Source organism: Scatophagus argus, chromosome 15 (genome assembly GCF_020382885.2).
Source record: "Scatophagus argus isolate fScaArg1 chromosome 15, fScaArg1.pri, whole genome shotgun sequence".
In the NCBI taxonomy this organism is placed as follows: domain Eukaryota; kingdom Metazoa; phylum Chordata; class Actinopteri; family Scatophagidae; genus Scatophagus; species Scatophagus argus.
Window position 1 is genome coordinate 17,661,941 of NC_058507.1, and position 19,445 is coordinate 17,681,385.

Below are 19,445 nucleotides of genomic sequence, written 5' to 3' on the forward strand. Positions count from 1 at the left end.
ACTGTATGGAAATGAGCATGAAGTGTTTCGTAACTCTGAATATCAGAGAATAGATTGAATATAAAAATGCCTCTACTCTGACCTTAATTTAACACAGCATTTTCTATTGACCTTGATTCAGTTGCTGCTCCATTGCTTTTGCCTGGAGCCGCTCTGGGTGAGATGTGATTACAGGTAATTTGATTTCATAAATGATTCTAAATGCTGCCGTCATTTCTGTGGAAACCCAACATTAGGATGACTGATTAGGTCAAATTTAGGCTGAATAAATCTAAAGAGGGTCCAACTTTCATCACAACTGTAATACTACCTGTGATGTGCATAGAGTGATATATAGTAATTGGATTACTGGGATAGTGAGTGAAGAAATTTCTAGAGGTTTTTTGTAACATATTTCATTAACAGAGCAGTATGATAGTTATGTTAAGACTGGGAAACTACAATGAATGGGACTCAGAGAGCAACTCTTGATTAAAAGACTTACAAACTATAATGATCCTAAACAGGGGCGTATCTAGATTTTTTTTCGGGGGGGGGGGGGGGCAAGCTAGGGGCACAGACTGTGGAAGGGTGACACGCTGATATTTTTGTTTTTTGTTTTTAAATGCCCCACAGTCTCAGATCATAACAAACGGTAGGCTGAGGTATTAATAATAGAACTGTTTTATTTACCCAAATAATGCACAGAAGAGTGTAGCATCCAGCATTAAGAAATCTTATCTGACTGAGAAAAATGTTCTTTGTTTGTTTGAGTACATTGATCTGTGCTCCGGAAGAGTATACTGATGTATAACTTAGTAGTAGTATTAGTTTCAGCAAGATAAACGCTTGTGTTTCATAGGCATCTAAGCCTACCTTTTTGTTACCTTACAGAGACAGAAACAATCAGTTTAGTTTAGTTATGAAGAACTTTATTACAACTCTAACAACATGTTAGGAAACCATGCAGAACACATATACACTTAAACAAATCAGTCTCACTATACACCAAATCACTAAGGTCATGACAGCTGAATACGTCTGTTTTGCTGTTGATGGGCAAAGCGTTCAACAAAAGCATCCAAGTGCAACGACCTTGCCCTCCTCCTTTCAAGAGCATTTGTAATACATGACTTTTCATTTATAATATACAATGTAGAAGTCAGTGATACTGAATTCAATAACAATCTTGTGAACAAAAGCTGGGTCTCCTGTTGGAGTAGTGCACTAGACTTCATCATTATTGATAAATTATTACTATAAGTTTTCTGAAATCTTAAAGCAAAAGAGATCAAATACCCAGCTGGTGGGATGGTGTGTGGTATGAAGCATGGGGGGGTCTCTTCACTGTCACTGCAGCTTCGACTGTGAGATTCCTGATGGTTCACATCTTCGTGATCCAATTGATCACTAGGGGAAGTGTCTGATCACACAAAGAAATATTCCATTATTGCATCAAGAAGTTATTTAAACACACTGTTTCATGTAATCACTTAGAGTTATCCTTTATGACTTAAATATTTAGCCTACCTGCAGAATGCTGAATTTCAGATGATGGGCCCTCAACCTCATCATTATGCAAAGTTCCTGGGAAAAGTTGTATCAGTTACTCAAAATGTTAAGAATAACATCAACTGAACATTTAATGCTTATTCAAATGTGATCAATTTTAAGGACATCTTGCTGCCTCTCTTGACACTGTGGGCAAACCCTGCTCAGATCATTTAAACTTCTTATGCTATAGGCTACTTGTCTATTCCTTCCTATTTGATTGATAGATACACAAGCCTCTCAGCTGATGCGACCTATAACAGATGTGATGTCCTGTTTCGTACAGGTGAAGTAGAGACAGGAGACATTAGCTGTGTCTGTTCAGCAGGCTGCATCCGTCTTTATTAGGCAATACTATTCCTCTCTTAGTTTGTCTTTTTCTCCCATAAAACGAAATCCATTTACAGAAACTATTTCATAATCATTTGTAGTTCACAACTCATAACAAATATTTACATAACATAAATTTATGCTGCACATCACTGGCATAAACAAATAAAACCAGATTTAGCATAACTGCCTTAGTACGACAATATTTCAGCTATCAGATACCGCTGTAAGTTACTGCTGTGTATTATTCAGATGCAGTTATTAGGGAATACCAGTATACCAGAATACTGTTAACCAATGGATTTTACTCTAGCTCACGTCAGTTTACTGAAACACAAAATATTCTTAGCAATGCTATCTAAACAAAACATGAATTACACATAATGATAACTGAATCCATTCGTTTAACTGCGTAACACTGTTTTACATTTACTTAATGCACTCATCTATCTGTATATCAGAAGCTAACAATCTGTAACAGGAGGCCGTAACTGCGTTCACATGGGAGACGCCACTGTGATCGGTTACAAAGTTCAATCCCAGAATAAAACTACGTTAATGTCGATTCGTTAGACTTCAGAAGTCCTTGGAAGTATTTTGACAGTGTATTTATACACGTTACTGACCTGTTTCGTGCAGGTGAAGTAGAGACAGTAGACATTAGCTGTGTCCGTTCAGCAGTCTGACGACGGAAACCCCGTGCTGACCTACCGCAACCTGCATCTACTCGGGCAAATACTCCCCCTTGTGGCGCATTCGCGAAACCGCATCTTATCACAAAATTATACAGCATATAAAAAACATTAAACTGCAGCCACCCACACAATTAAAAACACAAACATATGTGACAATGCATCTATAGGTGTCATAGATAGATAGACAGATTCAACTGTCCTTTAGCTCATAAAAACAACCACACTTCCACTCATCAACAATAGAGTATTAAAATGGATGTAAAGCATTAAACAGAACTGAATAAATAATTCTTGATTAAAATAATTACCAGGAATTTGGTGCATACATAAAACGTAAGAACGAGTAACATATAATAATAAAAAAATGAAATAAGATAAAAATACAAGAGTGAGGTAGAAATAATATTGTTAAGTCAGAAAATCACTTTCCTTAAACTGAAACACGTAGGATAGGTATCACATGCAATTACATCAAACTCTAATGATTTGTTACAGCAATCCCAAGCTGTCTTGTTTACATATGTGCATGAAATAAATCTTTTTGAAGACTAAAAACAAGCTAACACTAAATGGCTATTCTCTACTCCAGAAACGCCTCACTCATTTTATTAAGCATCTTGTAACTTTTGTTTGAAAGGCGACAGACGCGCGCGCACACACACAGTGTGTCTTCATAGTCCATTAGTCTAGCTTGGGTTTGCTGTGACGTTTGTTTATTTTCCACCTTTACCGGCGCAGGCTAATGTTTCCCATAGACTTCAATTCATTACGCTAAGCTAGCGCACCGTGCTAACTCTAGATACGACTTACTTATCAACTTAATTTAAACATTTGTAAATCATTTAACACTACACATTGTGTGGGACTGTTTACTTACCCTTGTTTTCTCCTTATGAGATGAAATAGCGCAAGCTGAGTGCAAGTCTGCATCAGCTAAAGTGCAACCAGAGAAAAGAGTTGTGGTGTCCTGCATAATTTTGAATGTCCACTCGGACAAACTGATTGGCAGCTCTGGTAGGGGTGCCAATCAGTTTGTCGCCCCCCAGCCACCCCCTGTGGCCACGCCTCTGATCCTAAAAAGGCTTCGTACACAGGTAATCAATCACAGAGGGCAAACACATCCACAAAGGCAAAGGCCGAGGCAAGGTCAAAAGGCAATCCAAAAAAATTCAGGAAAGCAATCGACAAAAGAAATGTAATTCTGGGACACTTGACACAAAGGTACTAAAACAAACTGGGACAGAGTGAAGGCACAAAACAAATTAAATACACTACAGAAGGGAAATAAGACACAGGTGGAACCAATCAGAGCAGGGCAAACAATCAAAACTGGCGGGGAAACACATAAAGCCAGGAAGTGGGAGAGGAGAGACTGTGAGTAAGAAAATAAAACAGGAAACATGGAACAAGAAGAGACCAAGAAAGAAATGACAAAACTTGACGAGATGCGTCCGATTTTTTTATATAATTATTATATATATTATATATATATATATATATTATATATATATAATCACACATTTGTAATGGGGATAAAGTATTCATACACAAGATCCAAAACCTCAGGGACACTATTCATGCAAAGGGAAGAGAGACGGAGACATCATTCAGGCAGCTGCATAAGCTCAGTCAGCAGGACAGGAAACAGAAACGATTAGTTCACGACTCACTCAGTGGTGTGTCCGTCCTCAGGTCTTCTTTCTTTTGTCACGTGACCGCCAGGCAGCTCAGGCTGTGTGGCGAGTAGCAAGCACTACAGTTCGTTCACGGATCGTTCTTTCGTTCTTATGTCACGTGTCAAAGATCCGTGAGCTAACGAGGAGACCTGACACATGTTGGTGTGTTCACGACATTCTCACACTGGTGTTGGTGGTGTTTTTCTGAAAACAAAATGAATGGCCGTTAATCTTCCTCTGCTTATGTCTATTTATCCTTAACATGTCATTGATATGTCAGGCACCAGAAAACCTCCTCACCTGCTACTTGCTCATTTATATATTTATATATATATACACATTTATTTTATTTATTGGAATGATATTCCTGTCTGTTTTTATTCTGTATGTTTAAAAATGTGTTCAAAGTGTTCAAAAAATTGTGTTCAATAAATGTTTGTCCTGTTCAGCCTGTGAACTAAAGTGTGCTTTGAGTTTTGGTATCCCTGTTGTAAAGGATCTACCTGAGCTCTTGTGCCATGGCCCAGAGAGAGATGACAAAACAAAAACAGAGTTGACCTGGGAGTTTAATTTGTTACTTACCTGCTTTAACTTTGGACTTGAGTGAAAAGAAAGAAATTCTGGTGTGATAACGATTTCACAGAAACAGTAACAAGCTTACAACGAGCCTGTTAAAATACCTTTTGAAAATCTGCCATCACAGTTTTCTCATCCCTCAATTTCAGCAAGCTGGAAAACTCGAAACGAGGATTTTGTCAAGCGCTGCTCTGAAACTTGTTGATTCTACCTCTTGTCATCTTTGTTCTTGTGAGAGTAAAAATAGAAACTGACAGGGGCAGGAACGGATGAAGATTACAATGTATCAGAGACACATACGGAAAGACAGGCAGCAAACACAAACTGTTCCCCCTGTTTGAAGGATGCATTACCAGGAGAGAAGACGTAGGAAAGTAAAGGCACGTTTTCTTATCCCATTATATGTGAAGAAAAGAATGAGACAAGAAATGCACACAGACTCTTTTGCCATTAATTTGCATGACCTGCTGCATTCTTTTTCCTCACTTATTTCAGATTCCTGCTGAGTTTTAAATGTAATCATTTGGTACCATCCATCCATCCATCCATTTTCTATACCGCTTATCCGTCAGGGTCGCGGGGGAGCTGGAGCCTATCCCAGCTGACTACGGGCGAGAGGCGGGGTACACCCTGGACTGGTCACCAGTCAATCGCAGGGCCAACACACAAAGACAGACAACCACACACTCTCACACTCACACCTAGGGGCAATTTAGAGTAGCCAATTAACCTAATGTGCATGTTTTTGGTATTGTGGGAGGAAGCCGGAGAACCCGGAGAAAACCCACGCAGGCACAGGGAGAACATGCAAACTCCACATAGAAGGGCCCAGACCGGGATTCGAACCTGGAACCCTCTTGCTATGAGGCAACAGTGTTAATCACTGCACCGTGCTGCCTCATTTGGTACCAGTCGCTCCATAATTCATATTACCAAAACCTCATCATGTACCTGTGATTTTCAACAGCCTTCTTATTATGAGGACAAAACCACTCTAGCAGACTCCAGTGGGACTCATTCAGGTTGATTCTCACTCTTGGATCATCTAGGCTACATCTTCTCTCTCCCTAATTCCTCTTACAGATGGCCATCTCTTATACGCACACACACACACACACACATGCACATACACACACACACACACACACACACACACACACACACCTTGTACTCATTTTCATTACTTGGAGAAACCTTAAGAGTGTGGGAAGAGAAAAAACTCTTTAAACAGCTATGGCTTTTCAAGTGTCAATCACTAGAAATAAGGAGGAGGATGAAGGATGTAAGGAAAGCAGGGAGGACATAGGAAAGCTTTCTGTGTAAATCACCAGAAATTAAGGAAACTGAGAGAGGAGGAGGATGAAGAGGAGGATAAAAGACAACAAAGAAGTCTCAAGAGAGAGTTTCCGGTGTCAATCAGCACAAGAGTAAAAAGGGAAAAGAGGACGATTGCAATGTTTGACATTCTCCATCCGTCATTTAAAAGTGTGCTACATAAATGCCTTCCTGCTAAAGTGTTGGGAGGAGAAGAGGGAGAGGAAGAATGATGGATGGGAGAGGAGAAAAAATGGCAGCATTAGAGGGAAAATGATAATTGTAGCCACTAGAGAATCTCACAACAGTGTTACCTTGCTGGATTGGAAGCATTACAGATTGACATGAGAGTGTGTGTTCAGAACACACACATAGTGCAGCACACACCCTGCTGCCCGCAGATTCATTACAGGTAATTAATTCAGTTCAACAGTCTTGGGTACAATTATGTCTGTGTAGCTTTACATATAAGTGAACGTGTTGCTGTCATAAACAGGTCTCAGAATAGAATCGATTTTTTTTTTACATATTTTTATCATCTTTTACATATTACACCTTTATCAGACCCCAACAATGTGACACAGCACAGCTTTAATTCATGTTAATATAAGTACAGTGGGAATAAAAGTATTATCAAAAATAGTGGATAAAAACATAAAATATGCAAACTAATATTACAGGCAACCCCCTCAGTGGCCGAGGAAGTCTCCTCCAGAATAAACTGGATATTCTGGGTCGCACAAAGTCAAAGAATGGAGTCCACCCCAGATGAAATATACTAATTTTACCTCCAGGCCAGAATGTCCGAAATTCCAGAGGCGGCAGGTCAAATATTACTTTATGCCATTCTGAAATTGGGCCTTATTTGAAATCCATTTTAGTAAGTCTGTGTCAAAAGTTAGGTTCAACTTCGAGACTACTTCCATCCAAAAGGTTTGAATATGTACACAGGTCCATACAGTGTGTATAAAACTACCAGCCTCTTTACTACAACTCATGCAGAGGGCTAACTTGCTTATTTCTAAGTTGAGATGGTAATTGAAAGCGTTGCAGCAGTCTAAATTGCAGCTCATTTACCCTGTTGCATATGGATATATCATTAGCATACTCCCAAATGTTCTTCTCTGTGGCTACATCTATCTTCACCCCAAGATCTTGAGCCCACACCTGCAAAATTGTGTTGTTCGCCTTGCTTGACTTGTAGAGGGCCTCATTACAGCGTCTTACTATAAACCTATTGTCAAGAATAGAAACGTTTGTTATGAGTAGCTATCGCACTGATTGCCCTTATAGATGGCCTATACTCAGCATTAAAGGGGTGATTGACATAGAAATGACATGCCAGTCTTCTTACAAGTTACACTGACCGATGTAATGACACTAGCATCAAAGCTGAAAACTTTGAAAGACTTGGAGTACTTCAACAGTCTTATTTTTCTTAGTGGTGCTGATAACACATTTTGTTAACAAATGACCAGGTTCAGAATGTGCTCTGTTTGTAGGGCATGATGTGTTCCCTTTGCCAGCACTCACAGTTTGGCTGTGATGCACATAAGCTCTGCTCAAAATACTGACACCTTCCAATAAGTCAGAGACGAAGCACCGTGGCGTGACGCTGAAGTCGTACTCCACCACGGGCCAATCAGCGTGCCATTTGACAGCTCATCAGCTGATCAATCAGCTGACCTTTATAATCATCAATCACACTCAAACAACTCCATGAAGTGCCTTTTATAATCTGCCAGCTCACACTCTGCTCACTCAGCATCACTCATGCCACTGCCACAAACTCCCTCCTCCGACTGTACACATGATATGACCTAAGCTGTTTCTCAATATATTAACATCTTTGGTCTTGCATGCTGATTGAATTTATAAGAAGCTGTGTGTATTATAGTTCAGTTACTCCTCAGACCAACTCAGGCTTTTGGTGATTATAATTAAGATCTTCAGCTGCATTATGTTTCACTCAAAACTTCACTACCAATGACATACACAGTGAGTCAATGTACATTTAAATTGCAGAGGTCAATAAGAAAAGCAATTAATTCCAAGGAATGAAAAGTTTACCCCCTGCTTATGGAATAGCAGTGGAATATTGAAAGTTAGTAATGAAGTTGGAGTCTCTAGAGGAAATCTGTGTTCGGGAAGGAAATGAGTAATGCTCTTGCTCCATAAGCAGCTGCTGTTAAGGTAGTCTATTGTGAGAAAATCAACCTCTGACTACCCAGGGGAGTCATTCTTGTATTAGATGTAAAGGTGTTTAACCTTCCCACGCCATGTAACAGCACCACCATTTAACATGTTCATCACTGGAGGTCAACAATGACATTATTTATGTTTTTGTCTTAAACCCTTTCCAGACAAGCATTATGTTATTTTGTTGGAGTTATCTATCTTTTAATAGCTTTTTGTCACTCTTGGGTGTCTTGTGTGTGTAAATGTTGATCATGGATTTATTTTGACATGACTATATATCATAGTATCTTCACACTGTGGAGAATTCAGGAGGATATGGTTGACAAACAAAGTGAAACTTTCCCTATCAAAACCATCTCTTGAGTGCTTCTGTAACCCACTTTAATTTTCTCACCGCCCAATTTTAGGTCCTGGCCCAGCCTGTGAGAGAGTAATCTACAGCATCAATGTATAATTAACTAGAAAGGTCAAAAGATCCATCTGGTTTTCAATTAGACTGTTATCTCCTGAGGATGGGTCTAGTGTTTGACTCCTTTCTATCGGATGGGAGTCACAGAGGTCAGAGAAATTAATGTCTCCCATGTCTGAACCAATCCCCTGAGAGTATTCATCCTCAGTTATTCACTATTCATGATATAACATCTTTCTCATGTTGAAGTTCATCCATCCTTTGGATTGATTTTTTTTTTACAGCATTGAACAGAAGTCTTGTCTGATTCACTGGAAAAATGCACTGATAGACTATGTTTTACAGACTAAATTTCACCTGGTACATGTCTTAGAAAACACTTTTTTATTGAAAGATAGAATTTCTGAAAGAGTGTGGTTATACCAAAAAAGAAACTGGACTGATTTGTCTCTATTTTAGCCCCAGACTGGTCAACCTGGACTTAATTTTAAATCAGGCCAAATTTCAAATTTCAAAGTTCATATCTGATTAAATTACCTCTATTTCAATAGAAGCATGTTTACTCTCGAAATTTTACTGTTCTAAATGAAAAAAAATCTAAGTAGTGAGCAAAAAAATGGTATTTCAAGGAAAATGGATCGAGGTAAAATCAATGGCATGGCGTCTGTCTGCCCTTCTGAGCTGCCAGCGGTTCATAATTAGCTGTCAACCCATTGGCTAGTTGGACGGTTATATCAACCCTGATTGGCTTTTACCCCTGTGGGTGCACTTTAATATCTCTTTCTAAATGTCTCTCGCTCTCTGTCTTTGTCATCCAATTGGCCTGTCTCACGATGCTGCAGGCTGATTGGTCACTTTGGCAGACAGCTGTCTCTGATGGTAAAGACAGTCTTTGTTGTCACTGGTGACTCTGTGTGTGTGTGTTTACAAAGTCACATTGTGAGGACCCGCCTTACTTATGGGGAAAGTCCCCACAACGGAGGATTAGGATTAGACAAGTAATATTTATTGTTATGGTTAGGTGGTGGTTAAGGCTCCAGGAAATGAATGTAAGTCTATGTAATGTCCCCAAAAGTGATGGAAACAATACTGTGTGTGTGTGTGTGTGTTACAAAGTGAGACTAGACCCAGCAACAGTAATTTTAACAGACAGTGCCTCATCCCTCTTCAAGCACTACACTCACATACACACACATACACACAAACATACAAATCATACACACAAGAAAGACATCATTCAGTTTAACTCCTGGCCAATCACAGGCAGTACCAGATGACAGCAAACTGCATACCACATTCACTCACACACAGGCTCATTTTAAATAATCTGGCTTTTATATCTAAGAGGACGATATATAAGCAATATACAGTATATCACTTCTAATATTGATTACAGTGAACCAAAACAATAAAAGCTGAGGGGAACACCTGAATCAGATGACAATTATTTATAATGTGATCCTTTATTAAAGTAAAATACTAACTCCGCTTTAAAGAAAGTTGCAGTCACGTATATGGCAAAAGCATCAAAAGTAAACAGAGCAAATAAACTGTGTCCCCTTTCAGGGAGAGGTCCAGAACCAAAGGTTAGATTAAGACTTGAGTTTGTTTAATGCTTTAAATACCAGGTTAGACTATTGTAATGTCCTTTTCACTGGCCTACAAAATTAAAAAAATAAAAATGAACAAAACTGATTAAAAAGCCAGACTTATAACAAAGACTAGCTTAAGACAGCACATATTTTATTGATTTTAAGATCTTCTTACTCCACTTCTTAATGACATAGCACTTTTTTTACAAAGGTAATACCTCATCAGACAACGAGAGCAATTAGGAGAGCTCTTCTGTGTGGAGTTTGCATGTTCTCCCTGTGCCTGCATGGGTTTTCTCCGGGTACTCCGGCTTCCTCCCACAATACCAAAAACATGCACATTAGGTTAATTAACTCTACATTGCCCCTAGGTGTGAGTGTGAGAGTGTGTGTTTGTTTGTCTTTGTGTGTTGGCCCTGCGATTGACTGGCGACCAGTCCAGGGTGAACCCCGCCTCTCGCCCGTAGTCAGCTGGGATAGGCTCCAGCTCCCCCGCGACCCTGACGGATAAGCGGTATAGAAAATGGATGGATGGATGTTTCCTAATGGGAAAACATCTTTCTCAGTGTAATAGAAGTGTTTTAGTCATAGTCTCATAGTGTGTGGTGTATAGACTTTATAATAAATAGTGGACGGAGCCATCGTGACGTCACCCATTGGTTTGTGCATTACAGTTTTGAAGCCCTAAGGTTGGTATTGTGGCCATTGTCTTCATAGTTTTTAGGAGCCAGAAGTGGCCATATTTGGACAAAATCATGACACTAGAGAGGTACGCATTGCACCTCTGTCGTTATTGGATATGACTTAAAACCAAAGCGCAAACTCTGGTGGCAACTTGACAGTGACAAGACAGCAGTGCCCTAAAGCATACTCTGCTTTGTCATCTATTTTACTCTAAATGAGACCATAAATTACAAAATAAACAAACATCATGATTATAATCACAATAATTATAGATATAATAAATCAAGTGAGAACTAGAGTCACTTTCTCGCTAGTTTACATACAATTTTCATTTTTTTTTTTTTAAACCAGTGGCGTCGTCCCCTGCAGGCCATTGGAAAAGAACGCATGTTAAAGGCACTTCCATGCTGGCTTCACTTTTCAGACCTTGTGTGTGTGTGTGTGTGTGTGTGTGTGTGTGTGTGTGTGTGTGTGTGTGTGCGTGTGTGTGTCTGTGTGTGTGTCTTTTGTATGTGGACCTGTCTTCTTTATGGGGACAAAATGCAAGTCCCACAATGTAAATCATTAAATAATAGGATGAAGAGTTGCTTTAAGGTTAGACTGAGGTCAGGATTAGGATTAGACAAGTAATGTTTATTGTTATGGTTAGGTGGTGGTTTAGGCTCCAGGAAATTAATTAAAGTCTGTAATGTCCCCAGATGTGATGGAAAGACGAGTATGTGTGTGTGTGTGTGCGTGCGTGCTGGGAGGGCTCAAAATGTCAACAGCATGGCATGAGGGCACAGACACTGAAAGCTGTTTCTCTAATGCCAGAGAGATGATGCCAAGCCACAGGCTGAGCATGTGTGTGTGTGTGTGTGTGGGTGTATGTATGTGTGTGTGTAAGGGGTAGAGCAGCTGTTTGAAAGGTCAAAATATCCACAGAGGGAGAGGTCACAAAGAGGGGAGCGGATGAATGGATGATGGGAGGGTTAGATGGAGATGAAAAGGTGGAGAGGGAGAGAGGGACACTTTGATCAGTCAGAGCACAAGAGAGGAAGAAACACAAACATGATGAGTTAATGATGAGAAAGTTTTTCTTACAGTGTTTCTATCCTTCGTTTAACTTTTATCTCATTAAGAGAGTGGTTCAGTGCGTGTGCGTTGTTTAGGGGATATACTGTGTGTGAGAGAGAGCATGCTCGTAAATGCTTTTATAATTTAAATTTAAGAAACAATCTACTGCATATTTCATCGTTAATCAAATTTTCTTGTAGTGTTACACACAGCAGTAGTGTATATTACCATAACAGTAGTCGACTCCTGTGCTTATTTGCATCTTGAAAGTGAAGGCTTTCTGTTATTAGATATGGTACCTCTTTAAAAACAAAACAAATTCCAGAGAGGACAATTAGATTCTCCATACATGAGCAATTTAGGGTGAAGTCAATCTGTGTCAAGTGAAGCAGGTGAACCTTGCTGTTATTCCTCCCTGACCTCCACACTAAAGATAAACTCCTTCCACACTCGGTCCAGCAAAGCAGTCAGTCTGTTTGCACACGTGCATATCCAGAGTTTGCGTGTTTTCCTGTGTGTGCACAGCAAAAACCCCCAATATTCTCTTGTGTGCTGAACATTACAGTAACAGCAGGTGCTCTTAATTGTATTTTCCATGATTACAGGCCAATTTGTAGACCTCTGGTTTGCTCTAACATATTAGAAAAATGACCTCACAAAAAATAATGAATAGTGAGATTACATCAGCAGCTCCACTGTGGTCTTCATGACATAACAAACAAGGTACAGTACAAAAAAGTCAAGATGGCAGAAGCTGGCAAACAATTTAATTTGCTCTGCTCACCCATGGTAAACCCACACAGGTGATTTGAATTATTTTGGCTGATTAGGCCTCTTCTAAAGCTGCAGCCACAGTGGATTTCACTCCCCATTCATTAAGCTGAGGAACAGTGTGAGATGTATTCACCATGAAAAAAGGGAAGGGAAATTTATAAGCTTACAATGTTATGCATACATTTTTTACATGTGCATATATAAAGAATTACTTATTAAAGTAATGAATTAGAATTACTTACATATATATTTGTGTAATAAGTACATACTGCTTAAAACTATGTTGTTTTACTCACTCTCCACTTTTGAACTCGTTCTCAAAATGAGACCACAACTTGACAGTGCCACAGCAGATGCGAGACTGATTCCTCATCATCATTAGAAAATCTGCACAAGCTGTTTTGTCCCCAGATAAGCAGCATTTTTTGTCTGATTAAGAGTCTGTATGTATGGAGATATCCAAGGCTGAATTATAGATAATACTAAATCCATCTTTCCAAGGAATGCTTACAGTATGTTAATTGAGCCTATTTATTTATTTTTTGGATATTTTTTTAAGTAAGGTCTTCACCTTGTTGAGGTATGTTCTCTTTACTACATTTCTTTTTCCTCTCAACATGTATTCACTGAGCCCCTACCCACTGAACTACTGTATCTACAAACTCAGATAGTGAGTGTCTTTTTAATAATAAAACCTGTCAACTCTCCCTTCTCTTGTAGATTAAAGCCTCTATGTGCCCTTACAAAAGTAATTGTTCTTCACTGTCCAGTGTGGATACTTATAACCATAAATTAATGAAACTCATATCTCCCTCTCATCTATACTATCCAATCCCTGCTGTACATTAACATGGGAAATATGCTTATTTTCAGTTTCTGAATTAATTAATTATTTTTCAAAAAAGTGCCTAATGAGTTTTTGTGAAGACCTGAACTCCTCTCTCCCTCGCCAGTATTTCACAGTGGATGTAGCCTTGTATGGGTGTGGCTCTTTGGACCGACTGCTCACAGTGAGTAGAGGACAGGAGCGGCACACAGACGCACGAATGAGCTGCCAACGTGCGTATCAAATGACCAATCATGGCTCATCGCAGTGCAGCAGTGCTCTTCCTCTTTGTTGTTCCTTTCCTTCTCCCTCTCCTTAATGTCATCTTCAACACATTTTTCTGTTTGCATTACATGTGGATTTTTTACATGTGGCCTTTCACTCCCCCTATAATTTGCCAGCACCAAAAACTGTAGAGGAAGATAAGTTTTCCCCTCATTTGTTCTGAAAATATCCCTCTTCCCTGTAAAGCATCCAAGCAGATTCCACTAGAACCGACCAAAACTGTGAAACATCAATTATACTAAAGTGTCTTACTATAATTTGTATAATATAGTGAAGTATCTTAATTTTGATGTCAAATACTACTTGTTGAGTTGAAAGAAGCCCACAGATGCGACGACTGAATACTCTCCGCCTCTGACCTGCAGATCAGAGTAAGCGAGTGTGAATAATCCTTTACACCAAAGACTGTTGGGCCCTGCAGAATACTTTCCCATCACATCAGAGATCTATGAATGCTCAGATGACATCAGACTGACAAGCGCTACCAGGGTGTTTGACATTTGACTCGATGTTTCATGTCAGATTTGACACCGAGCAGTTCAAAGGTGCCACATCAAAATGCAGCAGTCACCTCAGGTCGAGAGCCTGTCAACGGCTACAGTGACTGTAAATACCAGTGAAATGCCACCAAACACAGGACGTTAAACGTGTTTATTCGTGTGAGTGTGTGTGTGAGTGAGTGTGTGTGTGTGAAGTAAATGTTTACAGGACTGCATCGCAGCGTTTGTGGATTGTCTGGTTCTAATCCTTCTTTGTTGATTCGTTTCTCGACTGATCCATCAATAAAGTCTTACTGATTGCAATACTAATCCACATTTTAGAATCTTAGGTATACACACACACACACACACACACACACACACACACACGCAAGTTCTTCACTAAATTGATCTTGCTGATAAAAACCAGCATGAACACCTGATTAAACTCACAAACACATGGCTGCACCCAGTGACATGAATGCACAATCATTTGCATCAGGGTGACATACAGAGACAGTAGGTGACGCCTGGTTGCTATAGCAACAGACCAGTTCACATATAAAGGTTATCGTCTTTCTTCTTACTCTCTTCCCATTCATTTTTATTCCCTTTCGTATCTCTATTATCTTACTTCATCTCCCGTTCCTCTCCTCTTCTGGTCATATCACGTTCCCTTTGTTTTGCATTTCCTCTTTTTCCTCCACCTCTTCTCTTTTTGTCTCCATCCTTCTCTCCTCTTCACCTCTGTTCTTCCTCCTTAATATTATTCTATTCACCTCTCTTTATCTTTCCATCTGCTTCTCCTTTCACTTCCTGACTTCCGCCCACCTCTTACTCTCTCTCTGCTTTTTCATTTTTTCTTCTTCTCCCATCTTCTTTTATTCTTCCCCTGAGCATTTCCTCATCTTCCACTGTACTTCTACTCGTCCTCTATTGCCCCCTTGCTTATCCTCTCATCTTCTCCTCTCTCCTTTCCTCTCCTCCAGATTTTCTAAGTATTTTACAATCCCATCCCTTTCTGTTTTCTTTTCTGCTTCCTCCCTCTATGATTATCATCTTCCTCTCCCCTCTCCTTATCCTATTATTCCTCCCCACCGCTCCTCTTCTCCTCCTCTCAGTAAATCAGCAATAACCCAGTTTAGTCGTGTTTTCCCATTCCAAATACTGTCACCTTGCGTTACCTCAGAGTTTCTAATGGCCGTCTCTGTGGATTATTTATGTGCACTTGTCTCTGTGTGCTTGCTCCTTCCTCCTGCCACCACATGCTCAAATAGCAGCGAAGGGCTGGAGCATTAATATTCAGGCCCTCCAGGCATTTGGTGCTCAAGATATTTGGTAGAATATTGTTTTGGGTTTTTTTTAATGTATTTTCTATCTGTATTTATTTATTCTTTAGGTGATGGGATTGAACAGAAATTCATTCAGTGGTAGTATTTACGCCCCAAGGCATTTTTAGGAGTTGTTTTCAGATATTGGTGGAATATTGTGTTCTTTTTTCTTTGTTTTGGACAGTGCTCATCTAGCATCCTGCCCTCTGGTCCTTGTATAATCAAATAACAGTGGCATTAGTAAAAATAACCTGTCTTGTTGGCAGTTGCTGCTGCTTCCATGTGACCTTTCAGGCCTTGTGTTTATGTACTCTTTACATTATACTCAAATAGTGTTTGTATTATTTGTTTCACTTGTGTTATTATGCAGTTTTGTGCGGTCCTACAGGGTTAGAAAGACATATCAGACCAATAATGGACTGTCAATTATTGGAGAAGAAAATATAGGAGAAGTGAAATGATTAATGTTAAGTGGGAGTGAATGACTCAGAAAATCTGGAAAACCTACAATGAAAGTTGACTCAGGCTGTTATCATACAGGATGCATTTTTAGCAGCATGACCTCCAATTATTGTCTGTGGGTTTGAAAGGTTTTGTGTGCTGATTTGTGCCTTATGCCTGTGTGCCAGTTGCATAATCTGGCCCTCACTTCACTGCTTCAGAGTACTCAACCCTGACAAGAGTTTGTGTAACTGGGTCATCTGTACAGTAACCTCTGGTTGATATAATTATACAAGATCTGATAAAATATAGTTTTTACCTGACTAGGAAGGCCACCAAGTCAAACCTCATCTCTTCTGTGGTCCCCACTTTAAATTCCTTTTCTAGATTTCAGCATACTGGCACAGCTAGCTTGAAGTTCCAGCAAAGTAGGCCGACATAGATTACACAGATACAGTAAAAAGCTGCTATTCATTGTGAGGAACCTGGCATGGCAGCCTGGTGCAACAAAAAAGCTTAATTTTATACAAATGTCTGATGCAAATATCTGTGACTGACAACCAGATGAGAGCCAATTGCTCTCATTTTGATTCCCACAGGAATGGAAGCACACAGATGTAAAAAAAAAAAAAAAAACTACATCAAGCACAGCTATTCCCAACTCAGAAAACCAGTGTGCAACAGGAAATGAGAATCAGAAAACAACTCTTCAGTCAGAGCAGAGTATGTAAATTACATGCTCAGAGCAACACATGCAGACTGCCTACTATTTTGTATCTATGTGCATGAATGCTGCCTTTTGTCTTTATACAAGACACTTCAAATTGTACATGTCGAAATGGCCACTAAACTGCTGACACAGCTGATGCGCACAGCGCGTGATTGGTACCAGTGTTAGCACAACACTTCATCGGTTTGGATGCTCTTTACTCTGGCTCCTCAAACTGGACAAACATCCTCCCCAACTCTCTGCCACACAGGTAAGCTATCGCACACAAACGAGCATCACAGCTAACATTTTCACCTGAGCTGAACTCGAATCTCTCAACAGAGCAACTCTCTTTAACACTAATATGTCAACCAGTAAGTATCAACTGAAAACACACAACTGCTGCTTGCCTCACTGGCTGACTCACAGGGACCACCGAGGGCCCGTGCATGTGCTTGCATGCAATGTCATACATACATATTCTTTCACCTTAGAGATCTTAAGCACCCACTTAGGACTTCATTTTTTTTTTTTTTTTTTCATTTGACATTTTGACATTTGTTTGTATTATCTTTGTGTGTTTGCATTCTTACATGGATTTTCTTGTCCCTGTTCAAAATGCTGGTGTTTTGCAAAGAGAGTTTGGCTCCTGTGAAGCCTCATTCTTATGCTGGGTTTTGTGATTTTTCTTGCTGGAAAAATTAATATTTAAGAGGTGATGAATGGATAGCTTGCTCTATGGTCTTGATATTGATTATTTTATTCTTCTGTGTTTGAAGAAATGAAGTTTCACATCCAAAGTTTCTCTGTAGTCCCAACTTTTTCTCTCTTCTCTCTGTTTTGTTTTGTTTTGTTTGGAAATCATGGTATTTTATGGCACACTATGAACAGTACTGCCCTGTATAGATTTTGTAACAACAGTGCATGATATAAAATATAACCATGTGTAAATAAGCATAGGGATACCAAAAGCAGGTGGTAAGATTAAAGAATGATGTTATATCTGTAAGGAAGGATGAAGAACCAATAAAGAAACTCTGTCTTTCCCTAGATACACATCCAGGTTTCCCCTTTTCAACAAATTTGTTCAAAATCAATCATTTCCTGCTGTCTGCCCACTTCACAACTGAGAGCATCCCAATTCCCACTCTGGATAATTTACCTGCCTGCAGTAATGTTTGGCATTCATTTGTTGTCATCATCTGGTGCCTTAGGAGGTCAGCTTGGGGATCCCATGATTGCCTCTCCAGTACTTCCAGCTTGCAGCCATGTTCTCCCAGTTGTGGATGTGGCCCAGATGTCATCTCTGAAGCTGCTGAGAAAAGTCACTAAGGACAGACCCAACATGAAACTTTCAACAGAGGAGAGAACATACGTCAACAGTGATTCAGTTTAATGTTGTTCTGTCCAGTTTCTCCCTGAGTCATATTCCATTGAAATCACTCTGTATTGAAGTGACACAGAGAGAGACTGATTCATTGATTATATCATGTCTCCTGCAGTCATGTTTCAGTCACATGTTCACTCCGTATAGCTGGCCTAGTTGTGGTCTGATTGAAACCTAATGAACTTTTTTAATGAGCAGTCTCTGTGTGACAGCCTCTGGAGGGCGAGACTGAACTCACACACCCTGTGTGCATGCATGTGGGGGTAACTGTCAATGCGCTTGTTTAAGCATATTACAAGAACTGATTTTGTGCGTCTCAGAGCATAGTGCATGGATGTGAGTGCATGTGCATGCCCCTGAGTGTGTTATTTGAGTGTCCAGTTTCTTTTAAAAAAGTATCTTTTCTGCCACAGAGGCCTGGAAGGGATTCTAGGAAGTGCCAGGAGAATGCAACATACCCAAAACAAGATTAGCTCAACTTGAAGTGAACAACCACAGAATAATTAAAATATATATTTTTAATTTTAATCTGCTCCCATCTATCACACCCCTTTTCTTCCCACTCCTCTGCTTTGCATGCAACACTAGTCAAAAATGTTTCCTCCATTCCTCCCCTCCTCCTTTCTGTCCTGCTTCCCTGCATGTAATTTTAGCTTTTTAAAATGTTTTCTCTGTCTCCTCTTCCCCATGGAGAGCAGGAGCACATAAGTAAAGAAGCTCTTATCCTCACGCCGACGAGTAGATAAGAATAGGAATTACAGAGGCATTCACTAGAGAGAGAGATGAAGGAGGGGAGTAGAAAGAGAGGGATTGAGTGATCCAGACAGAGAAGAGGAGGGGTGGTGAGAGAAGGTGAGACTGAAAAAAGGAGGAGAGGAGGGGATAGAAGGCAAGAGGAAAAGGAGAATGACAGAGGAGAAAACATAGAGCTGCACACAAAGAAAGGGACACGCAAGCTGTGCTACGCCGCTCTGGGCTCGCTTGTGAATCTACTTTTTTCTCGCAGCTTGAAGTTAACAGAAGCGTGACTGATAACAGGGAACTTCTTAGACGGTTCATCCGAGGACAGGGCCGATCCCGTCTCTCTCAAGGCCTATCTAAGCACAGAATATACAGGATCTGATGAAACTTTCCCGCTTGCAATAACAAGAA

General features: G+C 39.9%; 2 long non-coding RNA genes across 2 annotated transcripts in view; both read right to left on the minus strand.

The window, feature by feature from the left end:
* LOC124072367 overlaps positions 1-3,795 on the minus strand; it is a 48,420-nt gene extending 44,625 nt beyond the window's left edge. The window contains exon 1 of the long non-coding RNA XR_006845485.1: positions 3,433-3,795. This is a non-coding gene — a long non-coding RNA (uncharacterized LOC124072367). The remainder of the gene's footprint in view (positions 1-3,432) is intronic.
* LOC124072366 lies at positions 893-2,630 on the minus strand. Its single transcript, XR_006845484.1, has 3 exons — positions 2,487-2,630; positions 1,510-1,566; positions 893-1,402 (listed from the first exon to the last, which is right to left on the minus strand). It is a non-coding gene; the product is annotated as an uncharacterized LOC124072366 (long non-coding RNA).
* Positions 3,796-19,445: the final 15,650 nt, after the last annotated feature.